This window comes from Aedes albopictus, chromosome 3 (assembly GCF_035046485.1).
Source record: "Aedes albopictus strain Foshan chromosome 3, AalbF5, whole genome shotgun sequence".
NCBI lineage: Eukaryota > Metazoa > Arthropoda > Insecta > Diptera > Culicidae > Aedes > Aedes albopictus.
Genome location: NC_085138.1, coordinates 336,428,151 through 336,446,762, shown reverse-complemented (window position 1 = coordinate 336,446,762; position 18,612 = coordinate 336,428,151). Strand labels below are relative to the sequence as shown.

Genomic DNA, 18,612 nt, shown 5'->3' with positions numbered 1-18,612 from the left:
AATGTGGCAATATGGTGTTTGGCCGTTGTTACCGTGTTTTGGTTTGCAACCTTACTCAAGCAAAGATTCAAATCCTTACACAATTTTCTGAATGAAATTTATTCTAGCGAAGACTACTTTATAAAGAAGACATGCAACTCTGTTAATTTTCCATACAAACTTCAAGCGTCACCGACGGCACCGCCGCCTGGTGAGCTAAGGTGGTACCTTTATGTAAAAGTGTAAGAGTGTATTGGTGCGAGTATGAAAATTTACACACACTATCATGAATAGTGCCACCTTCATCCGGGGTGGCGCTGCTAGCAGTGACTCCCGATTTTCAGCAGTGCTGCAAGTCTTCTTGATAATGTGGTCTTCGATTCTAGTCTAGATGTCTGTTCTCAGTGCTATCCCCAGTGTGGCCGATAAACTGACGCCCCAGTGAATCACTACCACAGAGAACAGACATCCAAGTCCAGTTCCAAAACTGTGTAAGGAATTTAACGGCCATTTAAAATCGGCAACACAAGTGGCAATAGCGTGGCGCTGCAATCGGTTAATTTTCCATGCTAATTTAATTCACCACTTGAAATGTTTCACTTCACCACTGACTGTGGCAATATGGTGTTTGGTGGCGTTAGTGTTGTCATCGTGTATTGGTATGCAACCTTACTCAAGTAAATATTCAAATCCTTACACAACTTTCCGAATGAAATTTGTTCTAGCCTGGATGTCTGTTCTCTGTGTCGCTACGATGAAATGCCATCTCTGCTAATCGGCATCGATAGCAGGGCAGAGGGAATGATTTATGCTCCACTGAAGAGGGAGACTGCGAAGATAGGCGTGACTACAAACTCGAACAAGACGAAGTACATGATTGCGGGTAGATACAGACAGGCCTTTGAACGAATAAAATACGGCATACTTCAGAGAGCTAGACACACAGTGTGAATGTCGAAAGTATTGTGAAAGCTATATTCAGCAAACAACCAGGTAGGGGGTCGGGAATATAGACACTATATATTCCATAGACTCGCGGAGACGAAGACAACTGTAGCCAAACGAACTGTCAGTTCGTGTAGCCAAACGAGCATGACGTCACGATTTCAATAGCGACAATGGATTGCGTGACGTCATATTCGCTCGATACACTCCAAATTCATGACAAAACACACTAAAATCGTATTACTCAACCATGTCTCCGCGAGTCTATGGAATCTATAGTGTCTATAGTCGGGAACATCGTGGGCGGCTCTTTTTAATTACATCAAGACATGAAATATTTCAAACGCATGAAATATTTCATATGTATGAAATATTTCATATGCATGAAATATTTCATATTACATGACATATTCATTTTTGAATTAACACGTTGAGCATGTTCAGAATTCCATTCAATGAAAAATATATCAAATTGCGAGACATATTTTTCGTCAAACATCCCGTCGATTTCGCCCACTGTGCAGCACTACCGGTAATGTGTTGGTTTCTAGCATGAAGCGCCACCACACCAACTCATGGTTCTTCTTCCTGTTCGCTATCTTCTCACTTCGCACAATCTTATCCCGAGATTTTTCACTCAAAAATCACAAAACCGAAAATAAATCAATTTTCTTCATTCGAACGGCATTTTCTTGAGGCACAACTCAATCACTGATCATCGCGCCCCAACCACTCCCCCACTCACAGAACAAACCTTTTGCCGAAAAGTCCCCTTTCCGAACTCGCGATTGTCACCAAAACCCCACACTAAAAATTGAATGATTCACACACAAATCGTTCGACTGTTGATCCGCACCGAAATACACGACTAATACCGGCTGAAATTCACCACAATTCGAATGTTCACAAAACGGAATTCCACTGGAAAACGTTCAAAGTTCTAAGGTATCGGGCGACGACTTTACGCGAGAAAGACCAGGGACGACAAGAAGTCTTGTGACGGTGTCTGACTGAATCCGAATGATGATGCCAAAGGCAAGGCGGCGATGGCGAGCTGATGATGCATGCACACACAGCAGCACAACAGTTTGCGGGTGGCGGTCGTGGTCGCGGTCGTCGTCGTCGATGATGGCTACTATCATCGATCGTTGATTGCCACGTGAGTGTGTGTTCGTGAAAACAAGAACGAAAGCTTTTTCCGCTTTTCCCGCACGCGTGAGCTTTTCAGCCGAGGGGACTATAAATGTGAATGAAATAAATGTGTGTAGGGTGGCCCAAAATGTTATACATACTGATTAAAATCGCTCATTGAGTTGTCCAAAAAATGTCTCACGAAACCTAATGCAAGCCTATCCATATACGTGAGAACAAAAGATGTTTACAAAGTTCTTACAGATAGATTAACACGGGAAATCTAAAAACAAACCACTCCCGCATAGTTAAATACAATTTGTATAGCGCATTTAGTTCACCACTGGACTATCGCACTAGTTTTCAAGAGTGCGAAAACGCTAATAAAAGTGCGCGATTGCATCAAATCAACTCGGTGTCTTCAGAGCACTTGTTCTCCATAGATTGAAGAAATAGTGCGCCGAAGACATCAACCTGATTTGATGCAATCGCGCACTTTTATTTACGTTTTCGCACTTATAAAGTCGCAGTTCGCAGTCCAGTAGTGAACTAAATGCGGTATATTACAGTCCGCACAGTAAGTCTTCTTTATCTGTTAGGGTGCTATTTATTACACTCTTTGCCCAGACGCCAAATATTTGACAACTTTTGACAGATAAATTTTGGCAGGTGGTTTGGCTCTGTTTGCCCCTATTCGTTTTTCGAGAGTGACAAATATTTTTGTTTGCCTGCTACATCTTGGTCAAAATTTAACTGTCAAAAGTGGTCAAATATTTGGCATTGGTCAAAGAGTGTCATACTACCTTGGGGCAAGACACTGTGCTGGAGAGTACATTTCCCTTCACAGAGTTGCTCAGAATTTCTCCGGATTGTTCCCGTTTTAGCTTGGGTGTTGCCTGATTTATCGCAATCAAAACAATATTGCTCGATATCTCGCTTTTCTTGCAGTTTTAGGGGTGTTTTTCAACAACTTTCGTCGATCATTGGTGAAAAGAGTTACTCAGAATTTCTCAGAGTTACTCTCGTTTGCACAGTGTCTTGCCTCTAGGGATAATCAATGATGTCGTCGATTTACATTTCCGAATAGTGGAATAAGTGCAGTGAAATTAGCAATTAACGAACATTTTTATGACATTTCCCATCCCTGTGTATATGTCCCGTATTTTCAGTTCAAATGTCCCGTTTTTATGTTGTTACTATCAGGTCAGCCTATTGAAAGTGGAAAAACTAGGGGTGGGTAATGTCTGAGACATAACCGCATTGTTGACGTAGGACAAAGGCTGGAATGAGGTTCCGACTTTTATATATTGAAATGGGCCCTTTAATTTGAAGTCTTAAATCAGCTGATTTTTCGTGTCATTGTTGTCCGACCTTCGTAAATAAATGCATAACGAATTTATCACATAACGTCGGTTTCCTGCAATAGGGGCACAACTCAAAATATGTCATTTTTGAGATTTTGATAGCAAATGATGAAAAACTATGTAAAATTTCATCTCACAAAGACCCGTTCCAAAATTCGATGAGAAACGCGAGATTTGGGCATTTTCACCAATTTTCCGCAGTAAGGGCACAACTCAAAATCAGTCAATTTTTTCAATAGTCGTTGAAAAATAGTTGTCAAAAATTCATGAAACAGATAGTCCTTCAGCCCCTTTCAATGATACAACAATCAAAATTTGTTTACTTTTATCAAATGATGAGAGAAATAAGTGAATTTGCAGGAGGTGCTTCATGATTACCAATTTTCAAACGCTTATTCTGAAAATTCACATTTTTTGAGTTGTGCCCTTATTGCAGGAAACCGACGATAAAAGGCCTACACAATGTATGCTGGCAAAATTCAAATCGGCGGAGTGATGTGTTGATTAAAGTTGTTACCTATGTGATCCATTTCACTGAACGCATTCATAAGATGTTAATTAGTTAAACCTTCCGTAACTCGCGCGGTTGGCTATCACTTGAGGGTTGAGTATTATTTTATTTTGAAGATAAATGTTCAACCGTTGTTTGAAAGAATTTTCGTCGAAAGGAAAGAATGATTATAATATTGAAAGGCGTTAAGCCATAGCTTCCCAAACATCATATTGCGATCGCAACAATCATTAAAATAACTAAAATTGCCGCTATGAAATGAACAGATGGAGCCACCGTAGCCATGTGTATTTGACACAACTCAATTGCTGTTAACGAAATTTTAGATAATTTTGATTGCAGTTTCATGAAATATTCTAGATTCAACAATACGTTGTATAGTTACGCGAACAACAATTAGAGGCCGGCTATACTGTTGCTAAGTTTTCAGTCTGTCGCTTTTAATTATCCGATTCATAACTCTGGAGGAATAATTTTCACTGGTCCTGAAAAGGACCTTTTAAATAACAGGAGATTTCGGCAAGACAATTGAAAATTATCCGCACTGAATGCTGGAAGCCATCGAAAACTGCCATCGCTTACTGCCGTGGATGAGATTCCTGGTTCTTCTTCTTCTTGGCGTAACGTCCTCACTGGGACAAAGCCTGCTTCTCAGCTTAGTGTTCTATGAGCACTTCCAAAGTAATTAACTGAGAGCTTCCTCTGCCAATGACCATTTTGCATGTGCATATCGTGTGGCAGGCACGAAGATACTCTATGCCCAAGGAAGTCAAGGAAATTTCCTTTACGAAAAGATCCTGGACCGACCGGGAATCGAACCCGTTACCCTCAGCATGGTCATGCTGAATACCCATGCGTTTACCGCCTCGGCTATATCGTCGGTTTCCTGCAATAGGGGCACAACTCAAAAAATGTGAATTTTCAGAATTAGCGTTTGAAAATTGGCAATCTTGAAGCACATCCTACAAGTTCACTTATTTCTCTCATTATTAGACAAAAGTAATCGAATTTTGATTGTTGTATCATGGAAAGGGACTGAAGGACTATCTGTTTCATGAATTTTAGATTACTATTTTTCATCGACTATTGAAAAAGTTGACTGATTTTGAGTTGTGCCCTTATTGCGGAAAATTGGTGAAAATGCGAAAATCTCGAGTTTCTCAACGAATTTCAGAACGGGTCTTTGTGAGATGAAAGTTTGCATAGTTTTTTATCATTTGCCATCAAAATCTCAAAAATGACAAATTTTGAGTTGTGCCCTTATTGCAGGAAACCGACGATATGGGCCCTGTTCCATATAGCCTGAGATTTCTGGTTCCAGATTCTAGAGATTCCTGGTTCTATCAGCTAAATAGCCGAGAGTCATCGCAGGATTGGTGCGCAGCTGCGGAGGTGACATCCATTCCCTTTGACTGATTCAACGAAAATGACGGAAGAAAACAGAGGTCACTGCTTTTATTCCCCTTGATTAGTAGATTAGGCTCCTCCCATTTGGCTGGCTTTCCAGTTTATTTCGTTTGCATGACCCGCCCCGAATGCTCCAGACGCATCAAGCAACTAACCAACCGAGAAATGAGCAAACCACCAGCGGGTAACCAAACGATCAACTTTTAAGCGCAAACCGACATTCGGTTCTTCAGATTTGTGCTCTAGAAAATTCTAGGTGTGGCTTCGTCATATATTCACCTTCGAACATTTTCGAAAAATGTTTAAACTTAATTTTAATTAAACAATGTTTCACGCAAAATAGTTCGGATAGAATAATGCGTTGTTAAATTCCGGGTGGAACCATTAGGCCATTAGTGACCGGTTTCATCATTATTGCTGGGCCACCAAGTATTCAATCTTTCACTTCTCAATTGCACCACACTTTTCTCGTTCGATGGAATGAAATTAGCTGATTCACAAACTCTTAAGGAATAATTAACGGTGGTCCTGAACAAGACCGTTTGATTAATTGACGATTTTAGGAACGAAATGGCATGAATTCACCATGTCACGCAATGCGTGTTGGTTTTCTCCGTGCTGAATGATAAACGCCACCGAAAACTGGACCGCCGTGGATTACAATAATGACCAGTTTCACTATTGATGGCAACGATGCTCTGTCTTTTGCTTTTTGGTTGCACTACATCTCGATCGATGTTGGAAATTATCCAATTAACTCTTGAGGAATCATTTTCGATGGTCCTGAAAAGGACCGGTTTGAATAATGGACGATTTTGATGCATTCAAAATGCCATGCAATGCGTGTTGGTTTTCGCTGCGGAGTGCGGAGAATGCTGGACGCCGTCGAAAATTGGCCCACCGCCGCTGCCATGGATGCGATTCCAAGTGCTATCATCAGCACGATATCCGAGAGTAGTCGCTGGGTTGTTGTGCTGCTGCCTTGCTGGAGGTGACATCCACCTCCAACCTCCTTGACTGATCCAACGAAAATGACGAAAGAAAACAGAGAACACTGCTTTTATACCCCTAGATTGGCAGATGAAGCTCCTCCCATTCGGCTGGCTTTTCAGTTAATTTCGTTTGCATGACCCGCCCCTTATGCTCCAGACGCATCAAACGATTAATCAACCGAGAAATGAGAAAATTTCCATTGAACGGATAATGTAACCAAAATATTAGATGATTTAGATCATTTTAATTTGGAAAATGTTAGAATTGAAACATTTTTCACGCAAAATGGTCCGGATATGATAATGCGTTGCCAAAGTCCGGGTGGAACAATTAGACGTCATAATTGTTGCTGGCTGAGTCACCAAGCATTCAAAATCATTCACTTTTCTGTTGTACTACACTTTTCCCGTTCGTTGGAATGGAATTATCCGATTCACAGCTCTTGAAAAATCATTTTCGATGGTCCTTAAATTAGGAGGAAAATTAAATGAATTCACTATGCCACTATGCGTGTTTGTTTTCTCCGCACTAAATGCTGAACGCCACCGAAAACTGGCCCGCCGCTTGCTGCCGTGCATGCGATTAATGACCGGCTTTGCTTTTGCTGAGAAACGCCGCTCTGTCCTTGCTTTGCACTAGGTTCACCTTTCTCGATCGAGGGTGGAAATTCATCCAATTAACTCTTGAGAAATCTTTTTCGATGGTCCTGAAAAGAACCGTTTGAATAATGGACGATTTTGATGAATTTACAATGCCACGCAATTCGTGTTGGTTTTCTCCGCGCTCAACGCTAGACGCAATCGAAAACTGGCCCGCCGCTTGCTGTTGTGAATGAGATTCCTGGTGCTATCAGTACGATAGCCAAGTGTCGTCGCTGAGTCGATGTGCCGCTGCCCAGCTCGAGGTGTCACCTCGACGGTGGTCGAAATGGAACTGACGATCAGCTCTCGCATGATCGCATTCCTTCCTGCATCGTAGTTGCCCCCACGATGCGCACCAATCAGAGAGCGTTGGTATACTGAACGAGAAAATTTGTCCGCTACCCATATTTATAGATTTCAGCGATTTCAATGTCTAACTTTAAAACAACTTTTCAACTATTTATCAATGATTTTTAGGTTCACCGAATATTACAAATTGAACGCGGGAGTTTCATCTCTCGGATAACGGGATTTGTTTATCATTTCGTTCAGTGGGAAAGGTACTGTGAGCGTTTAAAATCTTTCACTCAAACGTAACGCTCTTGGTTTCATAAATTTTGAAATGACACCGGGTATAGAAAACAGAGACGTAGTCCTACGTCAAAAAGCTGTATAAAGATACGGTAGAAACCCTAGAAACCTTGCCAGTAGAAAATCCGCTGAAATCCAATGCAATAACTGTAAGTTTCATCATTTTTATGTAGAGGTGCAGTGCAAAATAGTTACTGACAAAATCCGAAGAATGCTCCGTTGGAGGCGAGTTTCTTCAGCATCACAAACATAACCACAAAAACCGAACTTAATTGCTTTTCCTCGTGGAAAAGAACACCCGTGCTTGCAACCGTTTTACTTCATTCCCATGAGAATGCATCCTACATGAAATTGTGGTGATTCTGGAAGTGCTACTGTTCTTTTTCATAATCATTGTTGGTAAATTTGTAGAAAACTACAAAGGGAAATATTACAACGGCTCCGTGGTGTGCTAGTGAGTTGATGTCTCCGCCTTCAGCAAAAGTTCCTTGTTGGTTGAACGAGATCCTCAGTGTTTCTAGTATTTGATCGTACAGTTTTATTGACTTATTCTAGGGCCATCGAGAGTTGTCAATACGGTTCCCATTATAGTGATCGACCTACTAACGAGTGGAGACAACGATGTGTAACAGTTCGATGAGAACTACGACTACATAGAGAAACATCGAGTACAACGGGTACGGAGTGTCGTGACCAGAGGGAATGTTTCTCCTCGCACAGCCCTCAACAACCGTACAAACGTTCCATCCGGAAATATTTCTTCGTGCTCCGACGAATAGAGAGCGGTGCCACCCGCTTGTTCATCGTCGGAGCTGGCTTCTTTCAACGCATCTTAGCGTTTTGCTGCTGCTACTGCTCTGCTGCTGCGACCGTTTGCCTTCACATTCGTCAATCAACTGACTGGCACCGCGATGCACCCTCTACAGCATCATCAATTTTCCCTCCAATTCTGGTAATCTCTCTCCCTGATGAGCAATCTCGTTTGTACTAAATAGGGGTGTCAATGTATTTTTTTTTAACGATGTATTTTTTTTATGTTTCATTATTGAATCCTATTGAATCACTATTGAACTTTTCAAAACCAATCTTTTTTATATTATCCCATATCCAATCTCTTATCCTACAATTCCTCTCACCCCTACTCTTCTGCTATAGAATCCAAAAAGCTATCCTTTAATACTGCTTGAAAGAATCATTTCATATTGATATTGATATTCACGTGTTAGGACGCCATCTCCTGTAAAATTTAAATTCATTAATTTGGCTTGTTGATTGACTATTCATTACAAAGCTCTTTAAAATTTACATTTGGATTGTTCAGCGATCAAAATATTGCTATTTGAGAGCACATTGTTCTACATTCCATATCTTCGTGTTGACAGTCAAATAGTTAAAATTTTCGTAAATATCAACAAACTACTCACTGAGAGGTATAGCTTTTGCATCCTAACTATTCCAACAACTTCAGACTCTAGTTTAATTTAAAAACATTTCACTAATACTTCACTTTTGCAAAAGAAAATAAAAAATGAATAACTCTTTTAAAGAAAAACTAGAAAGGACGAGCAAATTCCTTTTAATTCTACTACTGTGCTTATCTTCGGACAGATAGGCCTATTTCGTCTGTGACTTACAGACTTCTTCAGTGTCAAGTGCTCGACTGAAGAAAACCTCGCATTCGTTGTGGTATTTATACTAGGAGTGTATGTGTAGGTACGTGTGTGGGTAAAAGTGTAGGTATAAAAATGTAGGTACAAAATTGTAGGTACAAAATTGTAGGTATAGATTTGTAAAAAAGGGGTAACAGGTAGATACACCCCTTTTTTACAAATCTATACCTACAATTTTGTACCTACAATTTTGTACCTACATTTTTATACCTACACTTTTACCCACACACGTACCTACACATACACTCCTAGTATAAATACCACAACGAATGCGAGGTTTTCTTCAGTCGAGCACTTGACACTGAAGAAGTCTGTAAGTCACAGACGAAATAGGCCTATCTGTCCGAAGATAAGCACAGTAGTAGAATTAAAAGGAATTTGCTCGTCCTTTCTAGTTTTTCTTTAAAAGAGTTAAACATTTTTTATTTTCTTTTGCAAAAGTGAAGTATTAGTGAAATGTTTTTAAATTAAACTAGAGTCTGAAGTAACAAGTTCTACTAAAAGCTCTAAAGTAATAGTAAAGTATTCCAACAAGTCAATGCTATTTTATTTGACATTTCTAATATTTTTTTCATTAGCTAAACTTATTTCGAATCTAATAATATCTAGCTTTATCATCACTTCCACACTTTCTGAATCCATAGTTACTTCTGTGCAAAGTCCATACTCTTCATTAATCATTGTCACAAAACAAACTGGGTGTTCAACGTCAATACAAATCATTTCTTCAAAGCTTATAATAACGATCTCTTTATTTAAAAAAAGCACAAAACAATACAATAAAACCTTTTTTTATGAATTGAAGAAATCCATATATGTTTAGAAGGCATCCTAAGTGATACACAAACTACATTCTTAACAAAGTAATTTCCTTCGTGCATTAGCTGAGGCTCACCACGATGACATAGCACTAACTCGGTATGCCTGTCTGGATTATGACCCAATAATTCCTTTTTTTTTTTTTGTCAAGCATGTATATGTTTCACCACTCCGCCAAAATATTCTCAGCTTTTGTATCCCCACAGCGTGGTCTCTATTATGTTTCCTTCAGTCATTACTCTATTTTTCCTGGTTCCCCTTTCTCAAATTTTAGGAAAAAACATCCATCTTGTAGTTCTGTTCCCATTACTCGTTGATAATTCCTTCCAAAATAACCATTCTGCACCACTAACAAATATCATAATTATTTTTTTTAACAACATTGGTAAATTCAGTTCTTTTCAAAAGTCTGATTACTGTTATTTTTTGGAAAGTTAATCAGTACTTTTCGATGTATCAATCAAGTAACTAGAAGTCTAATCTGTTTATCTCTCATCAGACGCCATTTTGTATCCTCTTCTATGCCAAAATTTACTTTTGCGAATATGTTCTGTTTCCGCACATTTGTCATTTATTTTGTATAACCCTTACCAGCAAGACCATCCTATTCTTAACCTGCTAAGAATTTACACCCTCTCACATCAGATTGCTTTTTCAATTTCAAGCAAACTGCCCACAAATGACTTTTCTTCACTTTTCTAATTCTACCTTTCATAAAGATTGCCTTTTCATGTGAACTTGTAAGTTCAATGTCAACTGCAATCTTATCACCGCATCTGGTCTTTGCACGCCAGATTCCTTTTCTCTCAAATCATTTTCGAAAAATTAAATCATTCTCAGGTTCTACAAAACTGTCCTTGTCGTGTCAGATTGCATTTTTTTTTATTGAATTTAAACAAAATGCACTTTCAAATTAATAATTGATCTTGTTTATACTTCTGCAACTTCAACTCTTGACTCACGCCAAAAATGTTTCAAAACTCTCGATTGCTTTTAAAGGAACTGACAATATAAGTTGCCCATCACATAGCGTATCCATCTAGATCACTGATTTTCTTTTAAATTGAACATTTACAAACGCTAAATCATTCTGAGCTTCGGAAATCTAACTATTTCCATTTGTTCAGCAAAACTGCCCTTTGCGTACGTCAGTTTGCTTGTTCTATTCGATTTGGGCAAAACTGTCCTTTTCACACGCCAGTTTTCCATTTTCTTTTTATATTCTTATCTAGCAAATCAGTCCTTTACGCCGAGAGACGAACCAGCCAAGGGCTGAAAGTCTCTCTAATAAAGACAAATCAATCAATCAATCAATCCTTTACGCCAGATTGCTTCCGTTATTTGTTCTACATGCAGAAAATCTGTTCTTTGTCTCGCCAGATTACTGCCGAAGAGCAAAACTGTCCTTTTCGCACGCCAGTTTGCTTTTTCTATTCAATTTGGGCAAAACTGTCCTTTTAACACGCCAGTTTTCTCTATTCTTCTTACAGTTTAATCCAGCAAATCAGTCCTTTACGCCAGATTGCATCCACTATTACCCAATATGCAAGTAATCAGTCCTTTTCCTCGCCAGATTACTTCAGATGAAGAGCAAAACTGTCCTTTTCGAACGCCAGTTTGCCATTTTCTTCTTTCATTTTGATCAAGCAAATCAGTCCTTTACGCCAGATTGCTTCCGCTATTTGTTCTACAAGCAGAAAATCTGTCCTTTGTCCTGCCAGATTACTGCAGAAGAGCAAAACTGTCCTTTTCGCACGTTAGGTTTGCTTGTTCTATTCGATTTGGGCAAAACAGTCCTTTTAACTCGCCAGTTTGCCATTTTTTTCTCATTTTAATCAAGCAAATCAGTCCTTTACGCCAGATTGCTTCCACTATTGCTCTACATGCCAGTAATCTGTCCTTTCTCTCGCCAGATTACTTCAAACGAAGAGCAAAACAGTCCTTCATGTCAGTATACGTACAATTATCAAACTTTTCTTCACACTCACTTCACTTTCTTTCGGGAGATTGCTGCGCCAATTGTCGTGACCAGAGGGAATGTTTCTCCTCGCACAGCCCTCAACAACCGTACAAACGTTCCATCCGGAAATATTTCTTCGTGCTCCGACGAATAGAGAGCGGTGCCACCCGCTTGTTCATCGTCGGAGCTGGCTTCTTTCAACGCATCTTAGCGTTTTGCTGCTGCTACTGCTCTGCTGCTGCGACCGTTTGCCTTCACATTCGTCAATCAACTGACTGGCACCGCGATGCACCCTCTACAGCATCATCAATTTTCCCTCCAATTCTGGTAATCTCTCTCCCTGATGAGCAATCTCGTTTGTACTAAATAGGGGTGTCAATGTATTTTTTTTTAACGATGTATTTTTTTTATGTTTCATTATTGAATCCTATTGAATCACTATTGAACTTTTCAAAACCAATCTTTTTTATATTATCCCATATCCAATCTCTTATCCTACACGGAGGTTCGATGATTATTTCAATATGAATGAGTTCCCACGGAATGGAAATCCTAAGCCATCACGAGAACGATCCCTCCAAAGCCAGTCAATGGGCACATAATAGGTCGGGAACGATAACCACTAGAGTGGGTCAACGTTGTATGGAGAAACTTTGAATTGGATGGTATTAACCCGGAACAAAGCTTTTTCAATGTGTATTAGCGTCCAAAACAACTATGCATAATTTGGGAGCGATTGGTTTCGTCCTTGTATTCCGCATTGCGATTGAAATATGTATGGAAGTTAGTAAGGGAAAACGTACTTTTTTGCATTCTACTCATAAGTTGAATTCTTTTGTCTAATACCATATAACTAATGACGTTAAAGCACAAACTTATTTAATAAGTTTGTGGTTAAAGTATAGCCTAGGATATGCCGAAAAACTTTGCCAAAGACCGCAAAGTGATCCGACGCTTGTGAAAAAAGTTATTCACCTGGTAACTTAGGCCAAAAATTGAGATTTTATTATTGATGTTATTTCTTTACATCGGCACCAACATTTCAAAAGGGCGTAACTGCATTTGGAAGTAATACCTTCTTTCAAAGCTGTAGGTCGTACTGCCACCCTTACACTCAAACCACCGTGGTTGTCGGAAAGAGGAGAGTTTTTCCCATCTAGTACTTGTTGTGAAAAACATGGAAATCATAACGCATGATCCACAGCTTTAAAAGAAGGTGATGATTCCAAAAGCAGTTACGCCCTTTTGAAATGTTGGTGTCGACATGTTAAATGTTAAGCACCACCGGGCAATCTGTATACGTTATAACTTTTTTTCACAAGTGTCGGATCACTTTGCGGTCTTCGGCAAAGTTTTTCGGCATATCCTAGGCTATACTTTAACGTCATTAGTTAGATCGTTTTAGACAAAAAAAATCAATTTATGAGAAAAATGCAAAAAAGCACGTTTTCCCATACTAAATTCCATACAAATTTCAATCGTAATGCGGAATACGGGGAAGCAGCCAATCGACTTTGTTGACCCAGTCTAATAACCACATTCAATCCAAAGCAACTCGTGGTGTACAAGGGGTCTACTTAACATTTGGAAGCGGCAATGAACATCTTCGTAAAGCAACCAACATTTCTGACTGCCCTGGGATTGCTCTATCGGTACTGAGGTCGGTGATTGGGGCAAGACACTGTGCTGGAGAGTGCATTTTCCTTCACAGAGTAGCTCAGAATTTCTCTGGATTGCTCCCGTTTTTGTTTGGGTGTTGCCTGATTTGTCGTAAAATCAAAACAATATTGCCCGATATCTCGCTTTTCTTGCAGTTTTAGGGGTGTTTTTCAACAAATTTCGTCGATCATTGGTGAAAAGAGTTACTCAGAATTTCTCAGAGTTACTCTCGTTTGCACAGTGTCTTGCCCCTAGGGTCGGTGCATACCGGTATAATGGTAAGTTTCCAGTTCCCAAGTAGAGCGCTCAAGTAAAATTCCTCCTTTTTCCGTAAGTAATTTTGACATTTGTTCAACCGACAGCATTTTTACGAAACGATGCTGTAAGAAGGATGTGAAGAAAAGGGCACTGCATACGGCGGTTGCTAGATAAATTGTTCGTTGTTCGTGTGGCGTTTCGTGACCTTGTTGTTTACGATTTGGACTTAGAGAAATTTTATTCGTTTCCTCAGGAAGTGTGATTGAAATTTAAATTTAATTTTTGCGCGCGTATGGGGAAAATCCAGAGAGTGAGATTTCAACGCCACGGTGTCAAAATCTCGATTTTTATCGAACTTTCATGTACCTCGGATTTTTCTTCGGAAATTGTTAGTATTTGGGCTATATATTCATAATCGGAAGACGAGAAAATATTTTATCGGTGAAAATTTTCCCATATATTTTGTATGGGACGTTTTTTGGTTAAAATCAGTATTTAATTAATTTTAGTATGGAAAATAGCCAAAAACTTAGATAAATCAAAATTTCCCCGATGGAATATTTTAAAACTTTCCAATTATAAAGTATAGCCAAAATGCTGACTTTCTGTGAAGAAAGATCCGAGGTACATGTTCGATAATAATCGAAATTTTGACACCGTGCAACGGAGTTCCAAGGGAAATGCTATTGAGAGACGCTGGGACTCTGAGGGAACTTTTAATGGGTGTGTGAAGAATTAGCCTAAGTTAAAATTCACAAATAAAAAGAAATTAAAAAAAAACTTTTAATGGTATTACAGTGAGAACTATGGTTGGATACTAATTATAAATTCTGCAATATTTGAGTTCGGACTACGGTGGGAGGAATTCGGCTGGGACTCTGACGGTTACCTTGTGGAGTTTTAGATGAAATACGAGGTAGGACAAAGCTTCACGGGGAATTTAATGAAAAACCACGAAAGATTCTTTGTGATGAATCTTTTGGCATTCCGTACGAAGGTTTTTCTTTGGGGTTTCACAGAAAGTCCTCTTGAATTTCTTCCAGATGTTCCACCGAAAAATCCACCTGAAGTTCGCAGGGGATTCTTATAAAATGTCTCTGAGATTTTCATTAGAAGTTCTACAAAAAATCCCTCCGTGAGTTTCTTCTAATTCAGGATTTATTTATTTTGTTTTTTTTTTATTTTGGGATCTTCTAGGAGTTCCTTCAGGGTTTTCTCCAGAGGTGTTTTCTAAGATTCTACCAGGAGTTTTTTCGAACTATTCTACAATAATTTCATCCGGGATTTCTTAAGTATTTTTTATCCGGGGTTCACTCAAATATTTATTCGGAGATTGCCGCAGGAATTCCTTCCGGGATCATTTCAGGAATTCCTTCTAGGATTTCTATAGGAATTCATTCTTAGATTCGTCCTGGAGTTCTTTCAGTGATTCTTCCAGGATTCCTTTCTAAGATACAACTTTTCGAGATTCATCTAGGTTTTCTCTGGACGTTTCTCATGTGAATCCTCAAAGAATTCCTTTTGTAATTCCTCTAGCTTCTTCCGGGATTCCTCCAGGAACTCCTTCTAGGTTTCCTCTAGGAGTAAATTTATGGGTTCCTCTCGTAGTTTCTTCTGGTATTTTACCAGGATTTTCTTATAAGATTACACCAGGGGTGGCATCAGGGCATCATCTCCAGAAATTTTACCCGGGGTATCTTCCGGGAATTTTCAAAAGTTCTTTCCGGAATTTCTTCAGAACTTCCAGACTCCTGGAAAATAAGTCATGGTTCTTCCAGGAGTTCCTTCTAAGATTTGTCCAATAATTTATCCAGGATATCCTTCCGGGATTCCTCCAAGAAATTCTACTGGGATTCCTTGCAGATTACATAATTTGGAATTCATTCTGGAAGTTTCTTAAATTTTGCTCATGGAAATACTCCAGAAGTTTTTTTTTATTCTTTATGGAAGTACTCCAAGACTTGCTCTTGAGTTCCTTATAAAATTCCTCCAACAGCTTCTTAAGGAATATCTCCAGCAGTTTTGCAGGGAATATCTACACGAGCGATTTCAGAGATTCTTTCAATAGTTTCTTCCCAGATAAAAATCTGAAGACATTCCAAAAGATTCTGGAGAAATCATAAAAAAAAACTCGTGAAAGAATCCCTGAAAGAACTTCTAGAATAATTTCATATGAATCTTCTGGAGGAATCTCGGAAGGAATTTCTAGAGAATTCCATGCAGGAACCTCTGAAGGAATCCCGTATGGAGTTACAGGAGTAATCCTGGAGAGAACTCCTGGAAGTTCTGAACAAATCCTAAACAAATTGCTGGAATAATATCTGAGGGAACTCCCTTAGGTATCCCAGAAAGAACTCCTGGAGCAATCCTGAATTAATTTCGAGAGAGATCTAGGATGGAATTTCTGGAGGAATCCCAAGCAGAAATTCTGAGGGAATCCCAGAGCAATTCTCGTAGGGATCTCGGAACGAATTATTGGAATTCAGAAAGATTTCATAATAAAATGGTAAATGACTAATTTTTTACCAGGAATAGTGTATTACGTAAAGCTAATACTATACAAATTTCATCAAAATCGGATGAATATTGGTGGAGATATCGTTGAAACAAGAATTTTGCCATTTGAGAAGTTTCTTCACCGTTATAGCTCTAGATTCAAAAATACTGAACCGATTTCAATCAAAATGTAGAAATATTGTGTAAAAATTTCATTCAATTTGATCTAGCCGTAATAAAGTTATAGCCGTATATGTGTCACAAAGTCACAATAATCAAAAATGTTTTTTTTTTGTATCGTGACATTCACACAGTTATAACTTGACAAGTTTTCAAGCAATTTGGCTAAAAACAGTTTTTATAATGATTTTACAGTTTTAAATGCTAATAAAAATCGGAACAGTCATGACAGTTGTACACACAAAATAGTACACACGGAATAAAATGGTTTAAATGTACCTAAAATATGCCTTGAAGCGATTTGAGTTTTGAATGCTAGAAAAACGTATTGAACCGATTTTATGATTTTTTTACCTGTTTATTGATACTCTGTTAAGACCTTCGAGTCAAATTTTCAGACGTCTTGACGAGTTACATCAAAATTATAGCCTTTACAATTTTTAAAACGGATGAAAAAATTTGCTAAAATCTTATTTTATGATATTAACAATATCTGCGCCAATACCAAACTGAATTTGTTGTCATTGTTATGGTATTAGCTACACATTATATATTATTCCTGATCAAAAAATGTTTGATTTTGTGAACGGAATCCAACGCTATACATTATTTTCTGTGTCCAAATTTCATCGAATACAGTCTTTACTTCTCATGGTTCTAGTGCACCATAGAACATTTTATTCAACAAACGAAATGAAATGATTATGATTCAACAGTTTTTAGAATCATTGTCTCATCATCAGCTAAACTCAAATGCTATTTACTTTTTTCAATAATCGAACTATTTATAAACAATTCAGTTTTGGGGTGTCTTTATAAATTTTTAAACTACGTAACAGCAAATTATTCAACCTCAAGAAATTCAATCTCGTGTTCAGATGCAGCCATGCTGAGGGATGACGGAGCACACATTACAGAGCGACACGGCTAAATACTAATGCACATTGTGAACGCGCAGGCGCGAAAGAAGAAACACAAAGAAAGAGAAATGCCCCTTTTACTCACGGAATAATACATCGACATATTATTCCGTACGGAAAATCAACAACATGACTGACAGCATCGCATGACAGTGCCATCTGTTGGCAAATTTTTCTGGCTGTGAATTACTTATCAACTGCGAACGCCTAAGTAATTTTGATTGCAAAAGTTTTACGTGAGCATTACTTGTCCTATCCTTTTACACAGTACTTATCAAGTGGAAACTAGCCATAAGCTGTGAAGCTGGTAAGACGTAGAAAAAGGTCGGAAACTGCATCAAGGTGCTCAGCAGAAATGACAAATGACATGAAATAAAGCAATGTTACTTGACATGAACCGTGATTTTTTGGCCTGTTCCATCACATGTGCCGATCGGAACCATTGCTCCTAATTTTGGTTTTTGTGCCTCTAGACGTCTTCCACTTGGTGTTCTTTGGTCAGTCTGAAAATAAGACAATCGACATAAAACAATGCTTTCTTTCTGTATGTACCTTATTTCGATAAAAACTCACCTTCATTCCCGAGATAGTTCATATTTGTTGAACTATGGATTCGACACACATCCTGATTTGATATTTTTTCTTTGGATTTGTCTGTTCGAACCGATTCGGACTTGACCGTTTAATTTTGTTTTTAATACAGGGAACAAAAGTTGAAAATCTTAAATAATTTATTTATTTGGCTGAGTGTAAACGTCATTTTTTCTGTGGTATCATTTTTATAAACACATTTTAAATATTGCGCAGTTCCCACCCAACTGGACCCCTTTCGCAGTTAGTATAAGTGCGGGATCGTGAATAAAACTGCGATTTTGCATCGAATTGTTTCGATGTCTTCTGCGCACTTATTCATCACTTTGTAATGCATAAGTGCGCAGAAGACACCGACACGATTCGATGCAAAATCGCAGTTTTATTCACAATCCCGCACTTATACTAACTGCGAAAGGGGTCCAGTGGGGTGGGAAATGCGCAATATTTTTTTATTTCTCTTCTTTCATCAATCATATTTTTGCCAGACAGATCCC

General features: G+C 38.7%; 1 long non-coding RNA gene across 1 annotated transcript; it reads left to right on the top strand.

Annotated features, from left to right (window-relative positions):
- Positions 1–6: 6 nt before the first annotated feature.
- LOC134291606 (uncharacterized) lies at positions 7–1,551 on the top strand. Its single transcript, XR_009999183.1, has 2 exons — positions 7–979; positions 1,213–1,551. It is a non-coding gene; the product is annotated as an uncharacterized LOC134291606 (long non-coding RNA).
- The last annotated feature ends 17,061 nt before the right edge of the window (positions 1,552–18,612 follow it).